Genomic DNA, 12,207 nt, shown 5'->3' with positions numbered 1-12,207 from the left:
CGCTAGCACGAAAGTCTTTCTGTTACATGGAGAAAACGTGACGCGAACCGCGGCCGAGATGCTACGATCGCAAATTGTCAGCAAACAGAATGAAATTGAACTAATTTTAAGTGGCTGTAAAGTTGTCTAGAACCTAAGGTTGGCCAGAATTGGATAGTTATTGTATCTTATTTTCCAATGGTTAAGCATATGTTTTACATTAAATTTATTGTTTGTGTTTTCCATTAGTACTTATTTAGTGTTATATGTTAACAATCAGTTAATATATCTACTGGAGAATAACCTTTTTAAATTACATTATGTCAATGAATGTTTGTTGTGCTAAAACAGCCCCTCAGATGTGTAAGCAGTGTTCATTTCTGACTGTTTACACATTGGTAGATGCATGATGTTATGGTTTATAGAGATAAAAAAGAAATAACATAAAAATTATAGTTTTAAAAACCAAATAACACATGCAAGAAAAAGCTCGATGTGTTCTGTGGTATCACGAGAGCAGGTCCCCTGTTACGGTTCAGCGCAATTTTCAAAGGGAGTATGGACGTCTACCACCTGATCACAAGAGCATAAAAGCTTGGTATGAGACATTTAAAGAGACTGGTAGTGTGGGCCACCGTTCGCGAACAGATCGTCCTTCTGTAACAGATGACACTGTCCACGCTGTTCAAGAAGCATTCCAACGAAGCCCCTCCAAATCGACACGTCAGGTTTCCCCTCAACTTGGTATTCCACGTTCAACAGTGCACAAAATCTTACACAAAAGACTTCATTTGTATGCGTACAAAGTTCAAATTGTTCAAGCCTTGCAACCAAATGACCACAAACGTCGCGCTGAATTTGCGACAGAAATGTTGCATTGTATTGACGATGATGATGCATATCTACAGCGTGTGTGTTTCTCAGATGAAGAAACATTTCATACGTCTGGTACAGTGAATAGGCATAACCTGCGTATGTGGGGTTCCGAACATCCTCATTCAATTGTGGAACATGAGAGGGATAGCCCAAAAGTCAATGTTTGGTGCGCCCTTCTGCATAAAAAAGTCATTGGGCCGTTCTTTTTTGCAGAGAGCTCAATAACAGCGCACATCTACCTAGACATGTTGGAACTCTATGCAGCACCTCAGCTACAAGAGTTTCAGCCTTGGGTTGTGTTCCAACAGGATGGTGGTTCACAACATTGGGGATTGAATGTCAGTGAATTCCTTAATGAAACATTCCCAGACCGTTGGATTGGACGCGATGGACCAACATCACCCGATTTTACCCCCCTTTACTTTTTTCTTTGGAGATTTGTTAAAGATAAAGTATATGCAACACGTGTGCCTGATGTTAGAACACTGGTTCAACGGATAACAGAGGCAGTCGCTTCTGTTTCAGACGAAATGTGGCAAGAAATCGAATATCGCCTTGATGTTCTGCGGTCCACCAACGGTGCACATGTAGAAGTTGTCTAGTCTAGTCTGGCAAATAAACTTTATGAGTTACACAAAAGGTTCGTCCAAACCGCAGTTTGCTAGTATTTGTAGTTTTCATGTTATAAATGTTTGTAATGAAGGGAAAGACTTTATGAACATCCTGTATATTTTTAGTTATCTTATAACTTAGATCAAGCTTTGTGGTTCTTTGAGACAAAGCGCCCCACGTTTTTTATTAACTTAGTCATTTTCAGTAAAGAAAATACGTATATTATTTTATACTTTTTAGCCCGTGACTGACAAAAATGTGTATTGTACAGTTATAATAAATGAAATACTTATTAGTGTGTAACTGATAATTTTTTTGTTTTTTAAACTATATAATTTGAACTTTACTTGATAGTCTTAAAATACCATTAACATTATATTACTTCTGCTAATTAAATACACAGGTGGCTTATTTTACTATGACTGAGTGTGGCTCTTCCTTCAAACTTCGCTTTTTGAACAATATAATGGGCTTGTGGTCAACAGCAACTTGTTTTTTGCTGTGCAATGAAGTTATGTTTAAAACCACAATTGTAATTTTTTCAAAACAAAATGACGTCCCTCGGCTTGAGGCCCCCGGTTCCCTGCTTGCGTGACTGTCCAGTTATGCCCGTACTGCTCTCGTCGGTGAGGTGTGGGTCCAGGCCAACGTGGCCGGGACCGGGAACTGCGGGACCTGGAGGGAGAGTTAGGTGAGGAGGGATAGTTGTAGGCTGTTTCAAGGATAACTCGGCGTTGACGATTTCACGAGCCTCTTTTATTGACGTTTTGGAGCCTGCCGCAGCCTGGCGGAACCGTCGCGGAACAAGCGCCCTTCCCGCGGCGACCCGGACTCCCGTAAAACCGTACTGTCCGTTAAGACGTCCTGACACGGGTTGGGAATTTTCCAACGTAATACTGACCCCGTTTAAGGTTACTCCGCGAAGAAGCGCAATGCGTGCGCGGCCCGTTACGTAATGTTTCGTAAAGACGACGTAAGTTCAGAGACCCGTTATTGCACGTCCGCGTTCTGGAACTCTCGACTGGTAACGTCCCTCGAAAGACTCGTAAATTCAGTAAGGCGGCAAATGACTCGCGGAGGCAGCTTAACTGCCGCGACAACCCGTGAACTAGAAACGTAAGACTGGCCACGAGCTCAAGGTACGCGCTTCGCGAGCAGCGCGGAGCGGCGTACACGACTGTCTCGGTTCGAGCCCTGAACACGACTGCCCTTCCCTGCCCGCTAGCGGGCCGGAGCCCGCGAGCTGCGGGGGAGGGGAGGAGAAATTGGCCGGCGTGGGAGAGGTCCCGCCTCGTGGCGCGCCAGGCTGCAATTACATACTAGCACACTTGAGGAAACACAGAATATTTACACAGCTACACGAAACATTAATCAACAACAAATTTACAGAATTAATAAATTACGGTTACATTATTTACATACTCGTTGAGGCCCGTGACCATTTAGGAAAATATACACACACAGAATTATTATTGCACAAAAGAAGCCACTGGCATGCTAGGGCGCACGCACTGCACTAATGGTTGCACTGGGGAAACAAGAGAGGTCGTTGACGAGGCATAACGGCCTGAAGGAGCCGAGAAGACACTTGGGTCGACGTCAAAAATTCGAAATGATGCAGTTTTTACAGCATATAAATTTCATAATTTTATGGTAAATATGCCTCTAGCCTACATAAACAAACAATTTGTTTTCCCAATATGTATTAAATACATCTAAATTTAACTTAACAATTAACATGTTAGTATTTATCAATAGTTATAAAACCAGGAGTAATGTACTGCCCATGTATCTGTGTAGAGCTGGGTGAACTACTTGCTACATGGTTTGCAAGTTCCATTCATGAAATACTGCTCATTACTCTGTTATATATGTATTGTCATCTGGCTTACAGATAGTTGCAAAGTTTCAAATAGATACAACAAATAGAAGTTGGCCAAAACAGACTTATAATTTTTTTACTTAACTCGTTAGTTACTTAATTACAAGTGAGATCAGTTCGATAGTACGAAAATACTGTATTGTCATCCGGGTTACATATACTTGCAAATTTTAAATCGATACGACAATTAGAAATAGGTTAAAATCGACTTTTACTGGAAAAAAAAGTTACAAGAATTCATAATTGTTTAGTTTTGCTGAAGTGCACAGTCATCAACTTTCAAATTGTCACCAAATCTTTTTCAATACTATGTTTAGCTGCAATCTTAATTTTTATTTTATTTAGTTAAGTAAAAATGTTGGTTTGTTTCGTATACATTTGAACCATTTTTATACACTGTTACTGCAAATAATAAAGCATATATCATGTTATCTAGAAAAATTAAATTACTTTATAGGCTTTGTTATGTGTCAGTCGCGGCCGTGTGTCCCAAGCGGACGGACGTGTTTAGTGCGAGCTCCACGGTATTGTTGCTTCTAGCTCGTGTTACGCAATTAGGTTACTGGCAATTCATGCTCAACGTTAGTTTGTGCGATGATTCGCTAGATTTCCGGGGTTTTACATGTGAAAATGAACTGATATGTTGTGTTTGCAACACCAATAGAAAAGGTAAATATAATCCTTTCATCAATTGTGCGGGTTGCACTTCAGTTAAATGTCATGAAAACTGTGCTGAACGAGCAGGGACTCTTAATATAAATAACGGTTTAAAGACGTTTTTATGCTCTCAATGCCAAACTACTAATACTGTTCAAACCATGAATCCAAGTTCCACTGCTGGATCGCTTTCTGCTTTATTTTCTACTAAAGATAAAGGATCGAAACAGAAGTCAGCCGCCGCAAAGGGCACTGACCTAAATTTATCTTTCAAGATGTGTGTAACTGCTTGTGAGATAGGCGTTCAGACTGATGAATCTTTGAATAATGTCATTCCTGGAACAGAATCTTTACTAGAAAAAATATGTGCCAAGCTGGATGTACTCACAGTACAAATGGAAGAAGTGAGAAATGAAAATTGTATTTTAAAAACATTATTGAATGACACAAGAAGTGAATTATCGCAGCTCACTAATGCTGCGGTAACGCAGCAGAAACATGACATTAATCCTGTTAATGCATCTCCAGGAAAGGCGACCTACAGCTGTGTTACACAACAGGGAGCGGTAAGTAGGTCAGCGAACAATAGCCGGTTACCGTCACCGCAGCGGAAACAGAATGCCAGGAGTGTACAAAATCACCCAGTCCATAGTCCGTCAGCTCAGATCAATTCAGTATTAACTAAAGCAAATGAATTAACAAAAACACAGCAAGATGAAGAAGGATTTACTGAAGTAAGGTATCGCCAAAAATCAAAAAATAATTTAACAAAAACGGTGCAGCATTCCGAGAAAAAACGTGAAATGCAAATTGGTGTTAGAACCACATCCACTTTGAAAACCGTAACGAACCCTAGGCAGTTTAAATCTAAAGCCCTGTTTGTCTCTAGATTCGACCCCTCAGTTACTGAAAGTGAAGTCACAGCATATATTAAAGGTGAACTTGATATCTCCTACATTCGCGTAGCCAAGCTCAAGACTAAATACAATACATACGCATCTTTCTTTGTGGCTGTTCACGAGAAGGACTATGATAGACTTAATAATACTGTGTTTTGGCCTTCGGGATGCTTAATTACGGAATTTCGGGGTAGACTCCACAATGAACAAATATTCGGGTATGATCAAGCCAAAAGTCAAGCATCTATCGTTACCGATAGCACAAACCCCACAAAAACGCAGTCATCTGCTACGTCGTCAGAAGTAAACGAGGCGCCCTTATCATCATGTTCCACATCAGCGTCTGGAGGAGCGCCTGGCCCTTTCTCTTCTGGCTAGTCCGTGTGCGTGCGTGTGTGACATTTATTGTCAAAATGTGAGAGGTCTAAGATCAAAATCAATTGAGTTTTACGATAATTTAGCAGCTAATGATTTTGATATAATTTGTCTTACTGAAACTTGGTTTAACAATAATAGCATTAACTCACATTACTTTGATGATAAATACCTCATCTTTAGAACAGATAGAGATCCAGCCTTAACAATGAAGGAAAGGGGAGGTGGGGTATTAATTGCTATCAACAAAAATAAATTTAAATATGCTTACCCAACCCATGTTTTCGATCATACAGGAATTGAAGCTGTATGGATTAAAGTTAAAACCTCTCAAACAAATACCCTAGTGCTTGGTAATATTTATATTCCACCAGATACATCACCTGCAGTGTATGGTGCCTACTTTGAAGAGCTCGAAGAAAAGTTTGCAACATGCCAAGATAATATCCTTATTCTTGGTGACTTTAATGTGCCTGGTGTTGACTGGTTACTTACATTCAAAAAACGTAAATCCTATTGGTATGACATCCAAAGCTAAAGCTGTGTTCCACTTTATCTCAGGTTTGGGTTTGTCCCAATGTAACGTCACTCAGCCTCCTATCCACCTTTTGGACCTATGTTTTTCTAATTTACAACATTGTGTGGTTAGTAAAACCTAGAGTCATTAATTAAAGAAGACACATTCCATCCGGCTCTTATTGTTAATACTGAAATAAGTCTAACAATCAGAAAAGAAAATACATCTACAACCTTTATAAATTATAAAAAAGGAGACTACTTAAGTTTGTATAATGCTATTAAAAATCATGATTGGTCTATATTATATAACACTACTGACGTGAATATTATGGTAGACATTCTAACTACTACAGTTAATCAATATATTATGAGTTACATTCCTGTCATTGTGAAAACTACTTATAGTTATCCGCATTGGTTCTCAAAGCAACTTATACGAATACTAAAACATAAAAAACATTTCCATAAATTATACAAAAGAAACATGAATCCTTATTACTATGCTCTATTTTCACAGAAACGTAAAGAGGCTAAATATCTCATTTCAAGAGACAAAAATTTTTGGTTACAAACTCTAAACAACAAAATCAAACAAAATCCAAAAAAAATTTGGCGTTACATAAAAATCATGAAAGAAGGATACAATCAGCCATTCTCTATCAAGGTCAATGATACTGTCACTAATGACACATTTTGTATTGCAAACAGTTTTGCGAACTATTTTTCTAGCGTATATGTAACTCCAGCCAATAACAGCACTCCTCTGATATCTGATAATACTGCTTGCTCCATTCCTATGTCCACTATTACTGAGAGTCTTGTACTTTGGGGGATCAAATCCTTGAAATCTACTATGTCAACAGGTCCAGATGGTATTCCTAATTTCATAATAAAAGGATGCTCTCTGGTTCTTGTTCCTATCCTTCAGTTTATATTCAATAGCAGTATTAAAAACAGCATCTACCCAAATATATGGAAAACTGCCAAGGTCATTCCTATACATAAAAAAGGTAGTAAATTTAATGTCACAAATTATAGGCCTATTTCGCTTTTAAATGGATTTGCTAAAGTTTTTGATAAAATAATATTTAAGGACCTTGATTTCAATCTCAAAAATAAACTATCTGATTGTCAGCATGATTTCAGAATTGGCAAATCTACTACTACCAATCTGATAACTTTCATAAATCCAATTTATTCTGAAGTGATAACCCGAGGCCAAGTGGATGCTTGCTATTTTGATTTAGCAAAGGCTTTTGATACAGTAAACCATCAGATATTACTTAGCAAATTATCCATTATGGGATTGAGCGACAAATATATCAAATGGTTTGGCAGCTATTTAAAAGATAGGAAATACTTTGTTTCTATTAATAAAACTAAATCTGATTTACATATGGCAAACTCTGGAGTACCTCAAGGTGCTACCCTTTCTCCCCTTCTTTTCAACATTTTTATTGATGATATAACCAAAGCACTAAATTATTCTGTTGGTCTGTTATTTGCAGATGACCTAAAAATATTTAGAAAAATTACTTCATTAAATGATTTTCACTTACTTCAACATGACATTTCTTCTGTTGTTGCATGGTGTAAGACTAATCTTGTTAAACTAACTACAGTAAAACCACCACAATAACCTTCTCAAGAAAATATCATCCTATTGTATTTGAATATAAACTAGACAATCGTACTATTGCAAAATCAAACTGTGTCAGAGACTTAGGTATTTTGCTAGATTCAAAATTATTCTTTCACAATCATATTGAAACACTTAGATCAAATGCTAATAAAATGTTAGCGTTGATTAAATATATCACATTTAATGCATCTAATTTAGATTCAACACTTAGTCTTTATATATCCTTGGTGAGATCTAAATTTGAATATGGTTCTTTGATTTGGAATAACATTAATAAATCAGATAGTGACAAATTGGATAAAATACAATTCAAACTGATCAAAATTATAAACCTAAAAAGTAACATTAATCTAAATGTAGATTTACACTCCCTTCTTGGTTCCTTACCATTAAGAAGAGAAGTATTAGATGCATTATTTGTACACAATTGTTACAAAAATACAATTAATTGTAACTATTTTCTTCACAACACAGAAATTAGAATACCTACTTTCAATAGTCGTAATCAATCTTTAATTTGTACGTTAAATAAAACTAATGATCTATTAAACAGAATAACTAAAAATTACAATAAATATGCAAGGTTATTTCCTGAATTAGATAGCAAAATTAAATTAGATAGCAAAATTAAAAAATACAACTATTCCTAACTTAATTTTTTTTTCTCTTGTGGTGAATAATCATATTGTTTCAAGTTAGTTTTTTTTTTGTGTTATTCTTATTTTCTACATTATAAAATTTTCAAATAAATTATTTACTAATTATTAAATGTTGCATGTTGTGTGTATCATTTTGTTTTGTTTTGTTGTCTTGTATTTTGTATTATTTTGTTCTGTCTGTGTGTATATGTGTTGTTTGTATCGTGCCTACCACCCAAGGCCATAAGCTGTAGGTAGGCATGCAACAAATATTAAATAAATAAATAAATAAAAAATAATTATATAATGTTTGTGTGCCATGGGTTTAAGTGAAAAGTGGGTCATTCCATGTCAGTTCATCCAACAAAAATTGAAAATGTAACCATTGTTTTTTAATTTTGATAAAAATTGGTTCATTTGTTTGGTGACATAAGGCCACTTAAAAACCAACATTTCAGATTTTTATCTCAAATACTTCCTGAGAAATCAAAGGTTTCGTTGTGACCATTTTTGGCTTAAAACAGGTTGTAATGACAGCATAAGTTGGTCAGTATCTGTGTTTCCTTGCTTTGTATTTCACTGTAATACCAATATTTCAGAATAAGAACACTTTTCCTTATGTAAAATTCTCTAGAGAATTCAAATTTTGCCACCAATTTGCTATATCTAGAATGGTTTGTAAGTTATAACAGAATTATTAACATGACTGAAGTTACATGTATCATGTGCATCCTTTATTACAAAATAGACTGTATCTCAAAAGGCAGACGTCACAAAAAAATGAGCTTGGTACTATGTGAAAGAGAAGGAAATTTACTATAAGATACATTAAAAAAATAGTGGCTTTCTGCTGGCAACATGTAATATACTCGATAATCGCTTACTAATGCTGTATGTACACATAAAAAAATTCCCTACTTACACAAATCTATTGCCAATGAATTAGAATCTACAGACACAATCCTCCAATTTTTGCAATTAGCAAACTGCATTGCTTTTCTGATAAAGCTGCCATTCTATATCACACTTGCACAAGTCTTCTTTCAAAAAACTGTAAGTTCTGCCAGAGCTGCTTGTTGATGGTGCCTGCAAAAGGAACCCAGCACACATCGTCTCGAGGTGAAGGCCAGTAAAAGGAAGCACTTGGACCGGCAGGGTGCATGAAGGTTACTTGAGCATCTTCTTCTGACCTATCAATGTTGTTTACAACACCAACGAACCATTTTTTGTCATACACACAATACACATAGCAACCAGTATACAGTTTTGATATCGTACCACCAGGGTCTTTGCTAGCTGCTGTAGCGAAATTGAAAACTAAGGAATATGCATTATCCTGACTATTTTTCTTCATTCCTATTTCATACTGGGATATTGGTGAAGCATTGTGAAACCCTCTTGTGCCTGGGATTGTCTGGTGTATGCACATATTTTCGACATGCATAAGCTCTGTCAGCAAGGAGAATTCCTCCCACAATGTCACCAAGCTCAAACTTAGCATGCACTTCACTGTTATTAAAAATGGTGCTATCATGTGTAAAACCTGACCAGCTTGCAAGCATATTTGTAAACACAAGATTAGCTGTGCAAATAGCTTGTACATTAATAGAAAAAAAAATTGTTTTCGGTTGCGATATAGCTCTGCATTGTCACCGCCTGGTGACTGTATAGGTACATGTGTACAGTCTATAGCACCAATCACACCTGGATACCCTGCTATACTGAAGAAGCCAAGCTGAGCCTGTCGTTTCTCCTCAACAGTCATGGGCATTTTCACTAGATCACGACCTATAAATGCCAGGTAATGGGTGACCTTATGAAGTATTCTGCTGGCTGTTGATTTGTGAACTCCCATTATGTCACCACAAACAACCAATAAAGAACCAGTTGCATAAAACCGCAGCGTCAGCAATAACTGGTTTAATGGTGATACAGGTTTGTTTAATCCCGAAGGGTATGTTAAATGTTCCTCAATCAGGTGCAAAACCTCCATTACTGTACTTTTTTAAACCGCAAAACAAAATTTTCGTTGTCTAGTTCCTGAAACGGTTCACTTCTCGGTGCATACACGCGCAGCCTTAGTATTTCTGCATAATGCATGTCAACCAACAAATTTACGGCATTGTCGTTGTCTTCATGTTCCGAATCGTCGTCGGAAAAATTCATGTTGATATTTCTCCAATTTAGAAAATATATAAGAATCTGGAGAACTCTACGATTTTTATATTAACTAATACTTTCTTAGCATTGCCTAACAACCCATTCCCGAAACTTTATGATATTAACATAGGTAAAGAATTCATTTTATCAATAACTTGTAACCTAACTATTCATTTTCAAAACCTTTATAGTATTAACTAAAGTATAAAATTTATTATCGCAAAAAATAGTACGTTTCCTTTAAGTTATTCTTTAATTTTAACAAGGAAATCCGTAAACTCACAGTCATATTTGTCATATTTGTTTGTAAACACTTCTGAACAGACTTTGTGATCCCTAACCTTCAGCCTGAACTGACGGAACACTCACTTCAACATATAGTTCACAATGATCGACGATCACGACTCGAAATACGATCGTGCAACAGAAAAATGTAATGAACCAAGTTCAAAGCAGTATTTGATCAATGATCATGTATGAACCTCAATGGTGAAATCGGCCATTAAGGCCCTGTTTCAATTGCCATGTCCCTTGGTCCGTCATGGCAGTTAGGCCCAGGGGATAGTCACTAGATAGGGCCTACGATAGCTTATTGAAGACTGTGGAAAAGACTTGTGCCAATGTGAGAAAGCTATTTTAAAATAAATAATTTTATAATTTTATGTGAATAATTTGACTTTGATGAAGGAATCTGATATTTACTTTAGTTTACTTGTTTAAAATCATTCATGCTTAATACATTATTTCTTTGATATTTTGAATGTAGGTGTTGGTGTCACTGTTCATTTAAAAATTTAAAACTGTTAATAGTTTGAATTTGAAATGAATGCAATTTGGTATTACAGAGTTATTTAAAAATTTGAGATGGAAAAAGGTAAGAAGAAAACTTTTGGAAGAAGATGTTGGGTGCCGCACTGTGAAAATATTAACCCTAGAAACGATGTGAAAAATTTTAGTTTCTCTAATGATCCTGAAAGGTACGTTTACTGACCCTCTATTTTTTGGTTATGTGCAGTAGACAAATCCTTTTTCGAAGTTCAATATTACATGTAAATTAAATATTATGTAATTTTCTAGAGAAAAATAAACAATTTTAAAAGATCTTTTTAAAAATGTTGTATGTTTATGGCTTAACATAACTAAGAAATAAGTAAAAAGGTTTGATGACAAATTGTATTTTGCTAGAGCTTTGTACATATAAAAAAAAGTAATTATTATTAATCAGTAGAGGAATTGATAGCTTATACTGATCATTCTGGCTAGATATGGGTTTTTAATTCTCCTGCATTAACTTTTATTTTGAACGAGTTTGCAGTAGCATTTTTTCTTCTTCGAAAGACTTCAATGTTATGTCCCATTATATAGAATAGTATTGTGAATATGCATTAATATATTTTTAATCCTTAGTTTATATAATGTGAAGTATTTGTTTTCAGGTTATGCAAATGGTTGAGAGCTGTTGGATGTAGAGAACTTACTGCATTGCCATACAAATTTATCATCACAAATCGATTCTTATGTCAAGATAATTTTAGTGAATGTAATATTCAAGCCAAGAAGAGACTGGTTCTACTCAGAGATGCCATTCCTACAATATTCTCTTCTAAAATTGTACCCTGGACTGATGATGAAGTGCAGGAATTTCGAAATTATAATCCACACGAGTATGTACTACGTACCTGGAAAAATCACTGATCATGAAAAACATGCGACTATTCCAATGAAAAGTTCCACTGAAGAGTCTGCAAGTAATTTCATGAGAGAAGCGTTTCAAACAGTTGATTCTGAAGGCACAGTATTCAATTTCTCTGGAGAATGGTACTTTTTTTTACCAGTAATAGCCCTATTTTAATTTTAAAATATTAGTAATATTTATGCTTTCTTGGAATCCTTTGATGTTTTATAGTGTTTTGTTTTAATTTACTGACTAGATTAAATTAGTGAAACCATTCCAGGGCTTCCAGCACC

Source organism: Bacillus rossius, chromosome 5 (genome assembly GCF_032445375.1).
Source record: "Bacillus rossius redtenbacheri isolate Brsri chromosome 5, Brsri_v3, whole genome shotgun sequence".
Lineage (NCBI taxonomy): Eukaryota > Metazoa > Arthropoda > Insecta > Phasmatodea > Bacillidae > Bacillus > Bacillus rossius.
Note: the sequence above shows the minus strand (reverse complement) of the source record.